The sequence below is a fragment of the Sarcophilus harrisii genome, chromosome 3, assembly GCF_902635505.1.
Source record: "Sarcophilus harrisii chromosome 3, mSarHar1.11, whole genome shotgun sequence".
Taxonomy (NCBI): Eukaryota; Metazoa; Chordata; class Mammalia; order Dasyuromorphia; family Dasyuridae; genus Sarcophilus; species Sarcophilus harrisii.
In genome coordinates, this window is record NC_045428.1 from 435,753,106 (window position 1) to 435,773,833 (window position 20,728).

A 20,728-nucleotide genomic window follows, 5' to 3' on the forward strand; every position below is an offset into this window, starting at 1 on the left:
TGAACAACATAATAAACTTGATAGTAAAGCCTGCCTAGTAAAAGCTTAGAAGAAAGTTTGTTAGTTGATTGTTTATGAAGTAAATGACTTTGCTTTTTTGAAACTGCTTAATTATACTTGTGATTACTAAGTAAAAGTTATAGCTTTGTAGGTGAATAATAATTATCGTAGGAAGAAGATGAATTTTGAAGATTTCAATGTTAATATATCCCAGTCTTTTTGAAATGTCTGACCTTCTATGTGTAGAAAACAATAAAAATTAGGATTTGAGTGGGAAAAGCATGACACTGGCAGTCAGTGAATTTCAGTTTGAGTAGGGACCTCAGAGATCATACTCCAGCCAGCATCCTTAAGTTCAAAACTATTTTCATCATAATATTAAGATGTTTCAACTTCTAACATAATAATTATGGCTAAATACAACCCACATAAGAGCTCTTTGGGGGATCTTTAGTAATTTTTAAGAATGTAAAGGCATCCTGAGACTGAAAAATTTGAGAACCACTAATCTAGTCCAGTTTATATCTGTACGAGAAATACTGTTAGTAGCATTCCTGACACGGTTTCGTCATCGTACTTTTTTTGACTTGAAGGCCCACAGTGAGGTGGAAACCTCTACCTTTAGAGGTAGACAGTTCTATTTATGGAGAGCTAATTGTTAATCATGTCTAAATTCTATTATCAGTTTCTACTCTTTGGTCATATGTAGTTCTACCCTCTGAGAACAAGTAGAATTAAATTAATCCCCTTTTGTCTGACATTCCTTCAGATATTTGAAGACAGTTATCACATTCCCCTAAATTTCTCTTCCCATATTCTTTCAACTGATGCTTGGTATAATCCCAAGGCCTTTAAACATTCTGATTTCCTAAGACACACTCCATCTAGTAGTGTCCTAAGGTGAGGCTCAAAAAGGGTAATGACATCTCCCAACTTAACATAGCTAGGGTTAGGAGATCTGGCTTCTTATCAAAAAAAACCCTCTGCTGTTTATGATTTAAACCATTCATCATATGATTCCAATCTGGCTTTCTGAATTTATTTTCCATCTCACTGCCAGTAAAACTGATGTACTTACTATCTCCCATGCAAGACATCCCATCCCCAGTTCACCATGTTTTCAAATAGGTTGTCCCCCATGCTTAAAATGTTCTCTCTTCCACTGTTTTGCATAGTTTTTAGTGAGATTTCCCCTCCCTCATTATTTTGTATTAACTTGCATGCACGTATTTCTAGTGCTTAGTACATTGTAGGTGCTATCCTTGGTGATTGTCTCAATTGTAGAATTACTGATTTTTGCAGCTCTCACAATATCCTCAAGAAATTTGGAATGATGTTCTGAAACAATTTTCTCTTGAATTTATTTTTAATTTTTTCCTTTTCTTTTAAAATTAATATTTCATTTAATTAGGATCTTTGATTTTGGTAATATAAGTCAGAGATGTGAAATCTTCACTGAGTATTGCTGCAAGCTTGCAACACTCCCAAGTGCAGCTTAAATAAGATTAAAGTGTAATTTCAAATATTTAACAAAATAAAACTACAGTACTCTAGCATGTGTTGGATTGTCTCTTGATTCATTCATCAGGTATATTTTAAAGAATCTTAACATACAATATAAGAAATGAAGTTAAAGATGACATAAAAGTTTCTTGAAAGAAAGAGGCTTAAATATTTTCAAGATTGACTCTGTAAATCTAATTGCATCCAGACTCACAAGCCTGATAAGGAAACTCATTATTTGATCAAGATCAAAGATCAGACCTATAAAAAAACCTATAGAGGGCAGCCTTCTATGTATTTACTTGAATACAGACAGAGATGATCAGTCTTTGAGCAGTAGGTCAACATTGTGTGTTGTACCTCTGACTTTGTATTGCTTAGATTTAATGGCCAAATGTTTATGTGAATATATATCTGGAAGAATGATTATTGAAATGGAACAAATTTAGAGAAAAGTTGACATTTAAATTTTTTTTTGCTGAACTGTGTAAAAATGGGGTTCAATTAAAACTTTCTAAGTGACTGATTTACTGGGAGTAGTGGAACAGACTTAGAGAAAATTTGATTCTTAAAAAATTGTTGCTGAACTTCTGCATAAAAATGAGGCTCAATCAAAACTTTCAAAGTGACTGATTTATTGCGTGAACACCTGGCTGTTGAGCTGCTTTTTTTGCTGTGGTTCCTGCAGACAGGTACGCAGTTTTCTGAGCTGAGTCAAATTGGTCTGGAGCTGACTGGGAAAATAGTACTATTTTATTTGGTTGTAAGGTGTGATTTATTTTCTCTTTCTAACTCCAAAAGACCTATATCGTCTATGTGGGGTACAAAAAGGAAAAAAGTCGATTATAACTCTTTGTGACCATTAGTTCCATAGATTCTATAGGATTGCAGATTTTTCAGGGTGGCTACATTCATGTAATACTGTTAATTGGTTCCTTGAAATGGTTGTTTATTATTATTATTGTATTAACATCCCTATGTAAACTAATCACAGCTCTGTAAGAACAATTCTATTGATGGGTGATTGACTAACATTAACAGAAGGAATTCTTGACTCCAGAGATTTGACTAACCCTTCACTCTAACAATAATGTAACAATATGTAACAGTAATGTAAGGCTGATTGGGTTATCCTCCATGGAAGAGGTTTTTAATTAGGGTACACAAAGCATAAGCCATAAGGGCCCATAAGTAGATTTCAATGGTCCATGTTTATTTTCACTAAATTCTAATTGAAATTTAGCATTTCCTCCAATTACTTGAAAACAATAATCTTTAGGTTTCAAGGAATTCTGAAAATGGTTCCAGGATACAAAAACTATTGAATACTTGAATTAACCAGGTATGCTTATGTATAAGGAATAGTCCCTGAAACATAATATACTTAGTTAATTTGCTTATACCTACAAAGATTTTACAATCTCTTAATTGGCTATTTTCAAACTAAAATTTTATATGTATATGTATGTAAATAAAGACATTTTATGCACGGCATATATGTGTAAATGCATGCATATTCCAATAACATGTTAGATCCCTGATCTTATTGACTTGGATATACTTATAGGGTCTAGGAAATTTCAGGAGAAAAGGAGGAAATTAAATCTATTTTCAAAATGGGAAAAAAAAGTTTTGCATGTAATTGGAAGCGAAATGATATTAAATCATTCAGAAGATGAAAATCAAAAAGAAAAAACTAATATGTTTAATCTTTAATAATTTAATGTATATTTTAATAGTTTGTAAACTTTTAAAGTTACAATCACTAGTGAGAATAGCTATTTTCAGCTCCATTTTTTTCTTTCAAACCTGACATCTCTATTATATGTCCTGGATAGCTTTAATTTGTCCATTAATATTTTTCTGAGTAATAACTCACATTTGCATATTGCTTTAAAGGGGTTATGAAGAAACTTCTCTACAATACCTTGTGAGATAGATAGGACAAGCTTGTATTATCTTTCAGATTACCAGGAGAGTAAGTGATGTGTTTCTGATGATGTAAGTAAGCTTTGGAGCCAAGATTCAAATCTAGGTTTATTGACTCTTAAGCCTTGTCACCCTTGCTAAGTAGCGTGGTAAATTGTTTGTAAACGTCAGGAGCCTGCGCAAATGTGTGAAAAGCAAACACATGACTGGGACTCTCACCGGCTCAGAAAGAACAGATGAAAGCCCTCTCTGCACCTGTGTGCTTCTCCAGAATGGGTTTGGAGGGGATGACGCAACCAGTCCCTCCCAGTCACCCTTTGTGACAGATGGGCTTTGGCTGACTGGCATTAACCAATAACATGCACAGTGAGCCTTTGGAGAGCAGAGAGGTTAGAGGTGGCTCAGGATTTAGAGCTGCAAGGAGCTTCTGCAGTCTACTCCATTCCGCTTTATAGATGACAAACCCGAAGTCCGGAAAAATTAAGTGACTTTAAAAGTCAAAAAGCAGAAAGTAGCCGATTATGCATTCAGATCTAGAGCCTTTATATCTATATCCCTAATGCCTTTATATAGAGCTCAGCTAGATAAAATGCTTTTTCCCTGGAGTGCCTTGCCTTGGTCCCAGGAACAGAGAGAGGGGTTGAGTTATGTGTTATATTAATTATAATAAAAATACATATTTATTTTTTAAATTAATTTAAAATTTAATATAAATTAGATATATATATATAGTTTCCCTATTCTATGGATTTCCCTTCTTTTATGCATCAAAATGAATAATTCAGCTAGCCTTTTCCAGACATTTGTCAGTATTTACTTGCACCTATGGAAAAGAGTAGATCAACATTTTCCAAGTGAAATATTCCATGGAATTTTTGAACTCAAAATATTATGATAGGGTTTTCACTGGAGATTTCATTGGTGTAGGAAGCCAGTGGAAGAGCAAATTGGATTGTAATTATAAAGTGAGTTGGCAACTTCTCTTCAGTTTAAGGAGTCTCAGGGAGTTGCCTGTAATACTGAAAGTTTTTTACTTACCCAAGGTTACACAGCTGGCATATGACAGACTTTTGAGCTTTTCTTTGTCTGTCCACCACTCCAGACTTTGAAATATTTTGATAGAACCTATACATATTCATTTATGGAACCTCTGATTAAAATGGGCTTGGAGAAATTTTAGAACAAAAGGAGGAAATTAAATCTATTTTCAAAATGGAAAAAAAAAGTTTTTGCATGTAATTGGAGGGGGAATAAAATATTAAATCAAAAAATAAAAATCAGGAAGAAAAAAAACACTGTAATATCTTTAATAATTTTATCTAATGCATAATTTAATAGTTTTAAGGAAAAATTCCCACTAAATGAATTTCATTTGGGATCCCTATTCCCATCATATGAAATGCATTTTGGGAAATGCCAGTATCTTATTAGAGATTTTAATATTCTTAAAGACCTTCAGAATGCTTGGGGTTTTTTGCAACTCTATCCTTCTTTGAAATATGAAACAGGCATGAAATGGGATCCAGAAAAAATTCAATTTGGGTTACAGTCATTGGGATTGAGTGACTATTCAATTAGTAGATTATGTAAAATTATGCAAAGCTCTGTCTTAATGTTAACTCCTGATATTCCTTGGATAATCAAGAATTGAGTCTGAAAAACCTGCCTCAGATGCATACTAATAAGCATCCAATATTTGCCCCCATGTGATCTGGGGCAAGCCCCTTTAGCCTTAGACAATTCTTTAAGGTTAAAGGGCAAGTCTCCCTGCTTATTAAATCGTATGTTGGGAACTGATTTTTCCATTGCCTCAAACCACCTCCCCCAGCTCACCAGACCTGAAGTCAATGGAATGGTTCTTTGCATAAACCAGTTTGGTTTGTGAATTGGAGAATGTATATATTATCAAGAGATCATTTCTCAGAAGCAGCAAAGAATTGTAGTTTAAGACTTTACTCCGCATCTTTGATGCTTCTGTTTCCTTTGCTGCAATTCTTGATATGTGGGAAGTGCTTCCACAGCCATGGATCAAAAGCAAAAAAATAATATGATGTTGCTTTTTTTCTTCTCCCATGTGCTACACCTTCATTGTGAATGAATTGTCCTGACACAGTCATCTTGTGCATCCTCCCAGAATCCGTACACCCTACTGAGCCCTACAGCACTTAACCTGGAAGGGACACATGCATGTTGGTACTTTCTTCAAAGAAACTCTTTGAAGTGCAAACATTTCCTTTCCTGAAAAGAAGGGAAATTGAAAATAAAACTTCTTGTTCCGTAGAGACAATGTGCTCTTGGATCAAAGAAGCTTATAAATGAGACTCAGGATTTTGACCTTGAGATAGGTGTAACTGACCCAATATCCACGGATCTTAAGGAACACATTGGGATCTCTGAGTCTGGTGAGAGTGTACTTTGATTTCTAACAAGATCATAGGATAGCTATTGGGCTCTGCCATTAAAATCACTCTAAATTTGATTATATTTAACATTTTATTTGAGTGGTTCTCTCCTTTGACTTTTATTTTTCAATATGTATTTGGGGAAAATGTTTAGGCCAATAGGAGTGCTTTCCCAGCGATGAAGAAGAATAATCTGCTTGATTTTATGCTTCATTGTTGCTTTGTACATCTCCTTTGGGGATTAATTTTCTGCTTTGGTGAAAAAAAATATAATGAATGCTTAGCTGTGTCCTTTTGAAGTGTTATTATTTGTGATAGACAGTGATATTTGGTTCTAAGAGGGTCTAGGAATTTCACCTGCTGATAATCTGTTCAGTGCCCTGTCTGTTCACTATCTGAATGGGTCATCCAGACTTTCCTTCTGTTAGCAACAGGACATTATATTTTGGTCTTCTGCATTCTATATTATTGTTAATTTCTCTATATAGATAGACTACATTATTGCCCTGAAAATATTTCAGTTACCCAGAAAAAAGGTAGAATCTCAATGTTTACTTATGGCAAAATGTCTAGAATAGAGATAAGTTAGATTTACTTTTGAGGTTCAGCATTATGGAGGATGCCATTTTTATTTAATGCCTTCATTATTACCAACTTCTCAGATTGTCTTTGTGCATATTTTCTGCCCCTAGAGAATGTAAAGCTCCTCAGGTAAGGGTCTGTTTCATTTATCTTTTTGTATCCACAGTACTTTATACATAGGAGGCATTGTACATGTTTGTTCATTATCAGTGAGATAGTAAAGCTCTATTTATGTTTTTCTGACTTCCCCATATTCTGCTGGGGAAATGTAGTAGCATTATATAGGGGGCATATCTGCCCATTATGTAGCTTTATTTTGAGGTATGGACCAGAAGTTCATGTCTTGTTCTCCTGGTTTGCATGTACTCAGCACTAACAAATGCCTAACTTTCATAATCACTCATTCACTGGAAGCATCAACTGCCCCAACTCACAGAATTCACTGCAAGAGGGATGCTTGAGTGGAGAATAAATTCACATAGACTAGCCCATAGCAAACTAATAGCTCCTGAGGTTCTGCTTTAAATCTCTATCTAGTTCAATTTCCTCATTTAACAGAGGACATCATTGGTCAGAGACTGGACTTTTGATACTCTGAGGTGCTTAAGTATATCAATATTTTTTTAGGGAGAACAGTGGGTTTTTATCCTATAGTTCCTTTTGGCATTGTCAGTTCCTATCTCAGTTTTTAAAAACAATTTTAAAATAGCCTTTTATTTTTCCAAATACATGCAAAGATAGTTTTCAGCATTTACCTCTACAAAACCTTGTGTACCAAATTTTTCTTCCTCTCTCCACGCCCTCCAATAGACAGCAAACATCCACTAGAGGCTGAACATGTGTGATTCTTCTTAATGAAATTAGATTTCCTTTTGAAGTTCAGCATTATATAGAATGCCATTTTTATGTAATGCCTTCATTATTACCAACTTCTCAGATTGTTTTTGTGTACGATATTCTCTGCCCCTAGAGAATATAAAGCTCCTTGAGATATAAGGGTCAGTTTCATTTGCCTTTTGTGTCCATAGTACTTTATACATAGACATTTAGTACATGCTTGTTGATTATCAGTGAGATATTAAAGCTCTATTTATGTTTTTCTGACCTCCCCATATACTATTGGGGAACGTAGTAGCCTTATAAGGGGTACATCTGCCCGTTACGTAGCCTTGTTTTGAGGTATGGGCCAGAAATCTAATTTAAAATAACTGTAGATAATACAAAATATTTGAGAGTCTACCTGCCAATACAAAGCCAGGAATTATATGAACACAATTAAAGTAACTTTTTATACAAATAAAGTTAGATCTAAACAACTGGAAAAATATCCAGTGCTCATGGGTAGGCTGAGCTAATATAAAAATCGGATCAAAAGAAAAAAAAAAAACAACAGGAAAAAACCAAGCACAACAAAGACTAAAAATACTATGTTGTGATCCACATTCAGTCTTCATAGTTCACTGAATGTGGATGGCTCTTTCTAAGGCAAGTCTAATGGAACTGCCTTGAATCATCTCATTATTGAAGAGAGCCAGGTCCATCAGAATTGATCATTGTATAATCTTGTTATTGCCATGTTCAGTGATCTCTTGGTTCTGATCCCTTCATTCAGCATCAGTTCCTGCCTCTCCAGCCCTCTCTAAATCATCCTGCTAATCATTTCTTATAGAACAATAATATCCCGTAACATTCATATACCATAACTTATTCAATCATTCCCCAACTGATGAGCATTCACTCAGTTTCCAGTTTTTTTTTGTTGTTGGTTTTTTTTTTTTTTTTTTTTTTTTGGGCACATGTAGGTCATTTCCCCTTTTTTGTGATCCCTTTGGGATACAGACCCAGTAGAGACACTGCTGGATCCACAACTGTACATAACCAGTTTGATAACCCTTGCACATAGTTCCAAATTACTCTCCATAATGATTGGATCAGTTCACAACTTCACGAATAGTTAGTGTTCCAGTTTTCCCACATCCCCTCCAATATTTATTATCTTTTCCTGTCATCTTAATCAGAGAGGTGTGAAATGATACCTCAGAATTGTCTTAATTTATACTTCTAAACAATTGTGATTTGGAACATTTTTTTCATATGACTAGAAATGGTTTCAATTTCTTCATCTGAAAATTAACTGTTCATATCCTTTGACTATATCAATTGGGGAAATGGCTTGTATTAAATATTTGAGTCAATTATCTATATATTTTAGAAACTAGACCTTTATCAGAAAACACTGGATATAATTTTTTTTCCCCAACTTTCTGGTTCCTTTCTAATGTTGCATTGGTTTTGTTTATACAAAATCTTTTAAATTTAATATAATCAAAATTATTCATTTTGTATTTCATATTTTTTTCTAGTTCTTTGGCCATAAATTCCTTCCTTCTCCACATAACTGAGAAAGAAATTATCACTTGTTCTCTTAATTTGCTTTTAGTATCACTGTTTAAATAATGCACCCATTTTGACTTTATCTTGGTACAGAATGTTAGATGTTAGTCAATGTATAGTTTCTGCCATATTATTTTCCAATTTTCTCAGCAATTTTTATCAAATAGTGAGTTCTTATCCCAGAAGCTGTAGTCTTTGGGTTTATCAAATACTAGATTATTATAATCCTTGACTATTATGTCTTGTGAACCTAACCTATTCCATTAATCCCCTACTCTATTTCTTAGCCAGTACAAATAGTTTTGATGACCACTTCTTTATAATAGAGTTTTAGGTCTGGTACAGCTAGCCCACTTTGCTTGGCAGTTTCATTGGTATGGCTCTGAATAAACAGATTAAATAAAATTGTCATTTTTGACTTGATTTTTCCAGTTGTTTAGATCTAACTTTATGTGAAAAATTGTTTTGTAATTGTGTTCATATAGGTCCTGGCTTTGTCTTAGCATGTAGACTCTCAAATATATTTTTATTTACAGTTATTTTAAATGAAATTTCTATTTATCTCTTGCTGCTGTACTTTGTTGGTAATGTCTATCAATTTCAAGTGACACTAATTTGACTTTTCTTAGGCTTAATTCATTCATCTTAGATGTAGGTGGATTCAGTCTCAAAATTCATTCCTTTTGTGGAAGAAGATAAAGTAAAATAAATTTTATTAAAATAACACTAGTTGGTAGAATCTTCAGGATTGTTAAATTAATGTTCAATCAATCAACTTGCATTTATTAATCATCCACTATGTACTAGACAGTGTTTTAAGTTCTGATCAGTGGAAAGAATGTATATTACCAATAATAATAATTGTAATAAATCAGATCATTGTGGGATAGTGGGTTGAGTGCTGGACTTGGTTGAAATCTTGCCTCATGGGCTTTGGACAAGGTCACTCTAACTTCTCTAAGCATCGGTGTTCCTCATCTATAAGATGAGGTTCAAAATGTCTTCAGAAAATTTGTTGAGGTTTAAATGAGATGATTTTTATAAAGCATTCTGCAAGCATTAAAACACTATTTTCCCTAAAGTCTTGGTGCAGTTTTAAGCTATTAAAGCTTAACTTTAGTTGGATCAGTCAGTTAATTAAAACACTGCAGGGTATTCTAAATCTTAGCATTAGTTGCAATAAATAAATGAATGAATGATGAATAAGTAAAAAACATCATGCAGGGTGTTCTGAAATTTCTCTTCCTTAGTATAGTTTTAAGTTATGGCTTATGGTTATGGTTGTAGCTTAAAACTGCACCAAAAGACTTTTGAGACACTCTGAATCTATCTTATTGAGTAGAGGGTTCAAGAAAGTTGAAGACTTCATTGTTCTAGGTACCATTAAGTGAGTTAGATTTTTTTTATTTGATGAAATACACCATAATGGACATATAAAATAATTTTTGATGATCAAGGTCATACTACAAAGAGGAACAAAAGATAAATTGCTTAGCTCATTGAAATGTACTTTTCATTGGAATATAGTGATGTACAGAGAGAATCTCCTCTTGTTTCATTCACAGTAGTCCTTAAGTGAACAAGGTTTTATGCAAAAGTGATAGAAATACCTTATTGTTTGAAACAAGAGTGGCTCATAATGACATAGTATTTTCCAAAAAAATCCTCAGCTTCATATTTTTAAGTTTATTGCAACTGTGATTGTTTTTTAAATTTCAGTGAGGAACTTTGGAGGATACTTGGAGCAAACCCATCATCTCCTTTTTGAGTAACAGTGCATATAAAAGTTTAGAAATGACACCTTTTGTTTCATGCTACTAACCAGATTCCTGAGGTCCTCCATCATAAGATTGTTTCTCAAGTTCTCCTTTTCCACAAATATTTGAAACTTTCTTTCAAAAACTATGGGCTATTTGGTTAGGGTAACATTGGAGGTAGAATGGGGTAGTAGATTGGGAAAAGAGCTGAATATAATTTTATGGGGGTGTAGAACCAGGAAATTTCAGTAGCATTTTTCTTTTCCCTTGTAGTTGGGAAAGCCTTGTTTGTTCATCCTAGGAACACAGTATAGATAATCCCAAAATAATAGAGAAATGCAGGATGGATTAATCAAATATTCAAATTATTCATGGGAAAATCATTTCTCCTCAGCTTTTGCATTTATACAATATGAAGGTTGATTTATAAGGACCTTCCTCTGAATCTCTGATATTATGATTATGCAGCATATCTTTCAGCCAGATTGGACTGCTAGCTCCTACTTGTCTCATTGCTCCTGCCCCAAGCATCTGTACCGGGAATTGTCCCATGGTTATTAAGGCCCAATTTACACTCCTCCCAGAAGTTTCTTCTCTCCTCTTCCCAGATGGAAGTTTCCTTGATCTAAGAACATTTTGCTTATTTCCTTTGCCTCTATCAAGCTGCCTTCTAGTTATCTTACTAATCCTCCCCCACCCTTAACATAGCACACTATTTGCTAGTAAGCTCCTAAAGGCTGGGAACTGTTGTTGCTCATTTTTGAATTCTCAGCACTTAACACCATGCTTTTTAACCTATTATTGAGTTAGATTTGCTCTATTGGATTTTTAAAGCACCGGTGTTTGTTGTGGACACAGGTTTTCAGTGAGATAAGGTGAGATAGCAGCCCTCACACTTCAGTGTTGTGCAGACTCCCTCACACATGGTAGCATGTTAAATTTTTATTGACTAATGGGGGTGTGCCTTTAAATTTAACTCCCTTTTAGGTCAAAGTTTTGAGACCTGAGGAGGGATCTAAGAGTGAAAATGTGTGAGTAAGAGTGTGACCATTATTGCATTTTAAAGGCAAGTTTGCCTTTGCCTTGTATAATATCAGTGTGAAGTGAAGCTGTTAGTTTTGATAAAAAGCCAGATCCGAAAAACAAGGGGAAAAATATGACTTTAAAACAAACCAAAAGACCAAAGCTTCCTCAGCTGCATGTGCATTTTGATACTAAGACAGTAGGAATATGGTTAGATCTTTTGCTCCTTTTCAAATTAATCAAGTCTGACTAAGACTTCTCAATTTATAGGAATACCTGTGAATTCTGTCTCTGGGATTGTTTCTTCACCTTCTCATTTGACATAGTTAAAAATAAAGCAGGAATTTCAAAGTGGGACTAGAAATAGCCTTTTTAATTATTAATAGTATTTTATTTTTCCAATATCTGATTCTTTTTGTACAGCAAAATAACGTTTTGGTCATGTATACTTATTGTGTATCTAATTTATATTTTAATGTATTTAACATCTACTAGTCATCCTGCCATCTAGGGGAGGGGATGGGGGGGTAAGGGGTGAAAAATTGGAACAAGAGGTTTAGCAATTGTTAATGCTGTAAAGTTACCCATGCATATAACCTGTAAATAAAAGGCTATTAAAAAAAAAACACAGAAAAAAAATATTTTGTGTTCTAAATTCTTCTCTCTTCCTCCCTTACGTCCTCCCTCCCTAAGACAGCAAGCAATCTGATATAGGTTAAATATTTGCAATCTTTTTAAACATTTTCATATTTGTCATGTTGTGCAAGAAAAATCACACAAGGGGAGGAACACTATGAAAAAGAAAAAGAACAAACAAAAAAGTGAAAATATTGTGCTTTAATCCACATTAGTCCTCATAGTTCTCTCTCTGGATGCAATTGACATTTTCCATCCCAAGTCTTTTAGAATTCCCTGGAATCACCACATTGTTGAGAAGGGTCAAGTCCAGCACGGTTGATCATCACATATTCTTGCATATTGTATAAATGCAAAAGCTGAGGAGCAATGATTTTCCCATGAATAACTTGAATATTTTTGATTAATCCATCCTGCATTTCTCTATTATTTTGGGATTATCTATACTGTGTTCCTAGGATGAACAAACAAGGCTTTCCCAACTACAAGGGAAAAGAAAAATGCTACTGAAATTTCCTGGTTCTACACCCCCATAAAATTATATTCAGCTCTTTTCCCAATCTACTACCCCATTCTACCTCCAATGTTACCCTAACCAAATAGCCCATAGTTTTTGAAAGAAAGTTTCAAATATTTGTGGAAAAGGAGAACTTGAGAAACAATCTTATGATGGAGGACCTCAGGAATCTGGTTAGTAGCATGAAACAAAAGGTGTCATTTCTAAACTTTTATATGCACTGTTACTCAAAAAGGAGATGATGGGCTTGCTCCAATATTGTTACATATTCTTGGTAAGTGTGGTAAAATACAGTCTTCATGTGATTAGTAACGTTCTCTATTTAATATGTTTATGTAGTCAGTCAACAAGTAAGTATTAAGCTCTTCCTATGTGTCAGGCACTGTGCCTAAAGCTTGGAACTGTGATTTACTTGTATGCCATCTGTGGTCCAATCGCTGTTAGGATTGTTGTAATAAAATGTTGGGCACCTATTCCATTCTGGAGACCATAGTTCCTTTAACAGGAATTACTGCTAAATCCATTGATAATATCAGCCTATCAAACTTAATCTCATTTTGTAAATTATGCAGTGTGTTTTCCAGGAATGAACCTGTAGTGTGACAAATGCCTATATTCAACATTTTTATATTTGCATTTATAGCAATTAATTGTCTTCTTTGCCCAGAGATTCTAATAGGAAGATGTATAGTAAATCCCTGGTTTGGAATGTTACAATAATTCTGTTGTTGGGAGCCTAATTCTAGAAGCCTTAGAAGCACTCATTGCTTTAGCAAAGAAGGAAAGGAGAGCATGGAGAAAGCAGGTACTTTTCACATGTTCCATGGTGCACAAATGAGTAAACTAGTGTGCTTAAAATTGTGTGAAATATTCATAGAGAAGCATAGGCACAGTCCAAGAAAGAGATTAGTAAATTGGATTGACTGTGTCCTTGTAAAAGGGGAGTCTGTCCAAAGAAGCAGAATATTTGTTATTATTATTTTTTTAAGCAAAGAAAGTTGAAACAAATTAGTGGTATAGCGTTATAGTGTTAGCCAGCTTACCTAACACTCCAAGTCAGGAGATTTGGATTTTAATCCTTATTTTGTCATTAACTAATTCTATACTCAAAGTTGTTCTTCCCTCAATGGACCACTGATTCCTTACCAATAAAATGAAGAAATTAAATTGTAGGAAACAGGGAAGTTCTTTCCATTTCTAAGGTCCATGATTCTATCCTGTAGTTATAAGAACCATGGCAAAACAGCAAAGAATCGGCTGCCTTGGACAGACTTCCTCAGTTGTATTAAAAAATTTTTTTATTGGTGCTTTTGATGATTTATTTTTATTTTGCTGTCATGCCCAATAAATGCCTCTCCTCTTATTAGTACTATTAAAGAAACAAAAAGACATTTGCCACATGTGTGTTGTTCAGTCATTTTCAGTTGCATGCCTCTTTTTGACCCCCTTTTAAAAGGTTTTTAATGGCAAAGCTAATAGTTTGCCATTTTCTTTTGGAACTCAATTTTTGGGTGAGGAACTGAAGCAAACAGGGCTAAGTAACTTTCTCCAGAGTCAAATAGCTACTAAATATCTGAGACTGGATTTGCATTCAAGTTGTTTCAGACTGTGGGCCTGGCACTCTATCTACTGTTCCAATTAGCTACAAGTAATCTTATTTATGGCACCTTGCTACCAAAAGAAGGGGAGTATGTTTTGTTATCAATCCAATTCAATTTCATAAGCCTACTGTGTGCTTGATTTATACAGGGAATGTGAAGGCAAGAAAGGAAATTTCATCTCTCAAGGAGCCATTAACTATATGTGTACATTCTTATGTATTTCTTAGAATGTAAGCTCTTTGAGGGCAGAAAATTGTCTTTTATTACTTTTTGTATCCCCAGAGTGCCATGAACATACTAGGCATAAATATTCAATCATAAATTCAGTCATAAATCAATATTTATTGCTTTAATACAAACTGTATATAAAATAATACATTTCTGGAGATTAGGAAAAAAGAAGGCCATTATTTCTCTAGATAGGATGCTCATTGTTGCCTTTATTTGCCTTAAATAACACAACTTTTGGTAGTATTTTCTTTTGTATTGTCATTGTATAGATTACTTTCTTGGTGGTTTTATTTATGTTATTTTTACTTCATTCTAAATCCTCACAATAAAGAGATATTTTGAAGAATTCATTTCTTCTGTGTTATAGTGAAAAAGTATTCATTCAGACTGTTAGCTTGTGTAATTACAGAAATGTTCTTTAAGAGCTCTACATTACTTGATCTCACAGAAATGAAGGAAAATTAAGGAGTATCTTTCAAAACAAAAAGGTACCAACCAATTCATTATGTAGGATAAACCAATGCCTTTATGAATTAAATCTATTTAATCTGACTTAGAAAAGAGAGACCTTTTTTGGAAGTTTTTTATGGTCTGCAGAAACATAAATGGGCTTGTTGCACTCTCGTGGAAATGTTTGCCAACAGAGAAGGGAAAGAAACATATTTAAAAAGGAATGCCTGTTTCCTACTGTTAAGCATGGTGGAAGCAATGACTTAGTGTGTGTAGTCTCTCTTCTGAAGGTGTTGGTATCTTGGGATAATTTCAAGAGAAGTTTTGACATCAAAATGATCTCACCAGGGAGGAAGTTTGGGAGAGGTTATTTTTCAGCTGGACTATCCAACACACACATCAAAATGTATACAAACTTTATCAAAGGAAAAAAGAATTGGGTATTGTCCATGGTAGCATGAATTTAAGGAGAAAACTTCAGCCATTGTAAAGGACAATTGAAGTTGTGTATTATGATACTTGGAAAGATCTGCTGTCTTGTGTTTTTAAAAGTGTTTGCTTCAAATGTTTTTACTTTCTTTGGCCCTGCTCTCAGACACCCTTTCTCTAATCAGATAATAGAAATGTTAAAAGGTGAAATATCTGTTTCCTTGGCTTCTTCCAGCTGCCCAGGGATAAAAAAGTGCTTATGGTTGACCTTTTTATTGCTGTTTTAGCAAAAAGCATATGTTGTAAAAGTAAGCTTGTTGTTTAGATATAGGAATCTCCTCTAAGTTAGATCTTTAATTGGTACCAGGGTACCTAATGCGAGGGATATTTTTGCTAATTGAAGGGCTATTTTACAGAGCATTAACAGACATTCAATGGCAAAAGGCTCAGAATGGGGTCCTGATCAGAAACCTTGTCATCTCAGTAATAGACTATTGTGGGTGGTTTTTTTTGTTTTTTGTTTTTTTTTTTTTGTTTTTTTAGCACGGGATAACAATAGAATATGCCAGATGCAACTTTTCTGATTTCTGCTCTCTTTCCCCAAACCCTCTCCATATACAAAATTACTCATAGAAATTCTAAGGACACTCAAGATAGAAATGACCCCCATATAAAATATACTGGCTATCAGCATTGCCTATAGGTAAGGGATTTCTTTTCAGATTCTGTAGGTTTGCCTTTTGTTATAGTTCTGGAGAAGGCACATTGGAGTATTCTTTTATGTGTGTCTTTGGGCATAGGTAATACATTGAAATATCATGAATACTTCCATACCATGGTAGATCCCTGATCTCATTGATTTGAATACTCCCATCACAACCCCAAGAAACAAAGGAAAATCTGTATGTAGTATATTTGTGTTTGTGGGATATTATAGATTTTAAAGCTGATAGGAACTTTATTTTTGGTGGCAGTCAGGATGGCATAGGAGGCAGCCTAAAGGCCTTGCAGAAGTATTAAGAGACAGAAAAAAAGACAGGAATTGAATTCGTTGACCTATAACTTTACAGCCAGTTCTACACTGTATAAATTGCACTATTTTAAGCTGAATATAAGTTTTACCATCAAACATTTGAATATGGCCAATTAATTCCTACCCCTCACCTCTTATCCCGATCCTGAATGCTTATATTTTTTTCTCATCTTGGGGATGTATCTTACATTTGGCAGTGTGTTGTGCAGTTCAGCATCCATACATCAAAAAAGTACAAAATTATCCGTCATTGAGTTTACTTGAAGGTTTATCAGACAAGGAAAATTTGTAAAATAACCTTGAGTTTTACAGCTAAAGTCTTAAAAGTTTTTTTTTTTTTTAACCTAGTAGCTATGCTAATTTTTCAGCAGAAAATCTAATACTTCATTTTATTATTTATTTATTTATTTTATTTTTTTATTTATTATTTATATATATATAATTTATTTATTATTTTATTATACTAGTAGGATCTTCTAGTCTACAGATATGAAATAAGTAGCTAATGCTCTTAGCTTTTTCGTAGAATGTCAGAGTTGGCAGGGACCATTCAAGAATAAGAAATTGTCTCTACCCCTAGACTCTCAGGGCTTGTTTCAGTCTTTGCATCCAGCTAATTCTAGTATTAGATCACTTGTTAGGGGACTTCCTAAGGAAAATCTTCCTTTCTATAGCTTTTTTTAGTCCTATTTCTGCCCTCTATGGCCAAACTTACTAATTCCTAATTCTTTCTTTCACATTCTGGCCCATGAAATATCCTAAAACAACGACCCAAGTATTTTTCAGATAAACAACTTCTGGCTGTGCCTTTTCCCCCTTTTACCAGTGAAGTTGATGCTTCAGATCCACGTGTAAAACCAATATTTATTTTCTATGCTTCAAGTTGGCCCAAGGTGTCCAGTCTGTCAAGAAATTCTGAATCCTGCCTCAATTGTTCAGTGTATCTTTCCAAGTCTGTGTGACCTGAAAATGTGATGTGTGCTTTTATCCAAATCATTCCTAGGGTGCTCCATAAGGGAGCTCCTTCCAAGCTGACACTGCAGCTACTTGTTGAATCCGGCCATTTAAACTAATTGTATGTTCCATTATCAGACCATATTTCTTTATCTTTGTTATGCTTTAAGATCTAACTTAAACTTTCTATTGTTGTTATTCAGTAGTATCTAACTCTTTTTGACTCCGTGGACCATAGCATGGCAGTTCTGTCCATGTGATTTTCTTGGCAGAAAATACTGAAGTAATTTGCCATTTCCTTCTTCAGTGGATTAAGGCAAAATAAATTACATGACTAGCCCAGGATCATACAGCTAAGCAAGTGTCTGAGTCTAAATTTGAACTCGGGTCTTCCTGAAGTCGTCCCTTGATATCTACCAGTGTGGTAATCCTATTTAAAAGGAAAATGAGATGTTGATTAACATTATGCTGGTTATTTCTGATCAATCCTTCTTTTTCTAGGTGTTCACTCCTTTAGAATTTTGTGTCCTGGATTAAAAGTAAATCCATTCATCTTTCAAGAGATCCACTCTCTGCCTATGTGAAAATATAGACAATATTTCCTTCTATTTTCCATGATTGTTCAGAAATCTCTGCCCAGTAGCAGTAACTCAGCAATCACATCCGTTAAGATATACCCAAGTATTTAGTTCTCCTTCTCATCAGGCTGAGGTAGGTTCCTTCCTATTATTGAAGAGGCAGACATGACTGAAATGGCTGAGCAACAAAATCGCCTGATACCTGGATTTTAGGAAAACCTTGAAACCTTAGAACATCAGTTATGATTAGACTTAGAAGGAACTTTAGCAGACTTCTTAGCATTCATCTCCCATTTTATAAATTAGGAAATTTAGGCCAAGACAGATGGAACAATTCATCTCAGATTATACTGGTGGCAGATTGAGAATTGGAAGGGAGGTCTTTTGAGTCTCAATCCACTACTGTGCATTGTGTGATGCAGTATTTGGGGGGAATGAATGGAGAGTTGGACCCCTTGGAGGTATTAAGTTCTTGGAGCAAGACTCAATTTGGATAGGTTTTCTGTCAGTTCCTTTCTTAGATTAGCTTTGAATAAGGGCACTTTGATTATCCTTCAATTTGGTGAAGTCTTTTTCCCTTTATGAAATCTAAGATTGGAACTTTTTCCAAAATGTGGAAAATCCTTACCTACTTTGCAGACACATTGATTCAGATATACTTTTAAAAAAAGTATTACTTTGAATATGGTGTTCCTCATATTCCTCATCTCCCCCTCCTCCTTAGAGAATGTAGGCTTTTTTCAAAAATATCTTTTTCATTTTCAAAGTTAACTATTGTTGTGATTAGGTGGCCCTGGGATTTCTTCCAGGACAGATCAAAGGAAATTGGCACAAGGTTGAATAATCATTGTATGTATAAAAAGAAAATCATTGTATTCATAAGTGTTTATTTGATTTAGAGCTCCTGCAATGAAATGAAAACTGGATCTGCACATGTGGACATTTCTATGATTTTTCATCTGGATTTAGTTTTAGAAGCAACCATAGTTTCTTTCTTGAGACAACGGTGGACTAGTGGATAAACTTTTTCTCATGAACTTCAAAACAACCCTAAGAACTACTACAATTCTTACCCCTTTTAGTTCATTGACTTGCTCATGCGGTGTTTATCTAGTAACTAAGAGGAAAGATTTGAATCCAGGTCTTCCCAGTACCAGTTCTATTAGTAGTCTGCCTCTGCCTTAACAAGACACAGTAGTCTTTGAGCTATTTACATCACAAGGTTTTCAGGGTTAAATAAGATGATATCCATACAGTTCTTTGTAAATCATAAAGCGTGGTAGAGAGAGATGAATTATTCTCAGCTTTGTTCACTGATTTGTCCTATGTTTGTTGTTGGAATAAAGGAAGGTTTTCATTTGTTCCTCAAGTATGATGCATTGATCTTGAAAACAGAGGAACACAATTTAACATTCTTAAGTCCGTTCTCCAGGATGATTATTTTGTTCAGAATTAAGTAAACTCTCTATCATATCATTAAACTTTCTAGACCAAGAAAAACAAATTGTAGGTATAAATTAGGGCAGGGCAGCCATCTGAACTGGTGTCCTCGGAGTCCCATCTGTATGAGATGAGATAAGATAACTGGATGGAGAGCTTAGTGGGTGAAGGCTGGCCTTGGCAGTAAGAAAGTTCATGTCCTGTCTCTGCAACATACAGTATGTGACTGTGGGCAGCTCATTGTTCCAGACACCTGAATACTGTGAATTACAGTAGGGCATTTGCTGATGTACTTTATTAGAGAGTTTCCATCCACATCAGGAATTTTCTAAACTGATGGAATCACAAGTTTGAATCTTAAAATGAAACATCATTTGCCCCACCAAGAAAAAAACCAGAAGAAGAGTTCCCAGAGGTCCACTTTCACCCAGAGAGGGGGAAAGATGCACTGAAAAGGTATGGTTTTTCAAGTGGATCTCATCAAATTAGTTTCTGAAGATAATGAATCCAAGGAAGTAACCCAATGGGAAATGATTAGGAGAATTCTTTTTGCTGTAATTGAATATTTTGTTTTATTGCTGTTCCAAGAATCACTCCTTAACAATCTCCTCCCAGCCCCCATAAAATCTTCCCTTGTGGCAGTTCAATTAAGCAAGACAAATCATTGTGTTGTCCACTTCTGGAAAATGTATGCTTCTTTCCTCACACGTAAGTCTATTACACTCTCTAGCAGAGACAGCAGTCATACTCTCTGAAGGCACTGCTTGCATCAAAGTTGACATTCAGTGCTGTTTACATTAACTTCTTGTGTTCATAGAAGTTGTTCTCCTGGTTTTTGCTTGCTTTGCTCTGCATTGTTTCATGTACTTCCAACTTTGTCTGATTTTCTTCATTCCTCTTTTCTAATTCATGATAATAATGATCCATCAAATTCATAGTCTGCAAGTTGCTATTCCCTGATTGGGGACTTTCCTGCCAATTCTCTGTCCTACAATTTTTCTTCATGAACTCCAACCCAACTGAGGTGCTTGGTATTCTCACAACTGCCCCTTATTATTATTTTTTTTTTCTTTTTCTGTTTTTGCGTAGGCCTATTTCTTTTTCCTGAAATGCTTTCTTCAGTCTCTTTACTTTGGAAATCCTTCTTTCCATCATCCTTAGCTCAAGTGCATATTCTCCATGAAATCTTTTCTTGATTTCTCTAACCATGAGAAATATATGTTTTTGTGAACTTCCCCAGAACTATGTGACACCTTACTGTATTACATA

At 34.6% G+C, this 20,728-nt stretch overlaps 1 protein-coding gene across 2 annotated transcripts in view; it reads left to right on the forward strand.

The window, feature by feature from the left end:
• The window catches only part of SLC7A1 (solute carrier family 7 member 1), a 71,656-nt gene that overhangs the window by 5,303 nt on the left and 45,625 nt on the right, over positions 1 to 20,728 (forward strand). The window contains exon 1 of one of the 2 annotated variants that reach the window (XM_031960746.1): positions 4,771 to 5,834. The exons of the other annotated variant lie outside the window; for it this stretch is intronic. The gene's annotated coding sequence lies outside the window, so the exon portion shown is untranslated. Of the gene's footprint in view, positions 1 to 4,770; positions 5,835 to 20,728 lie in introns of those variants that run through there. 2 annotated transcript variants of the gene reach the window in all.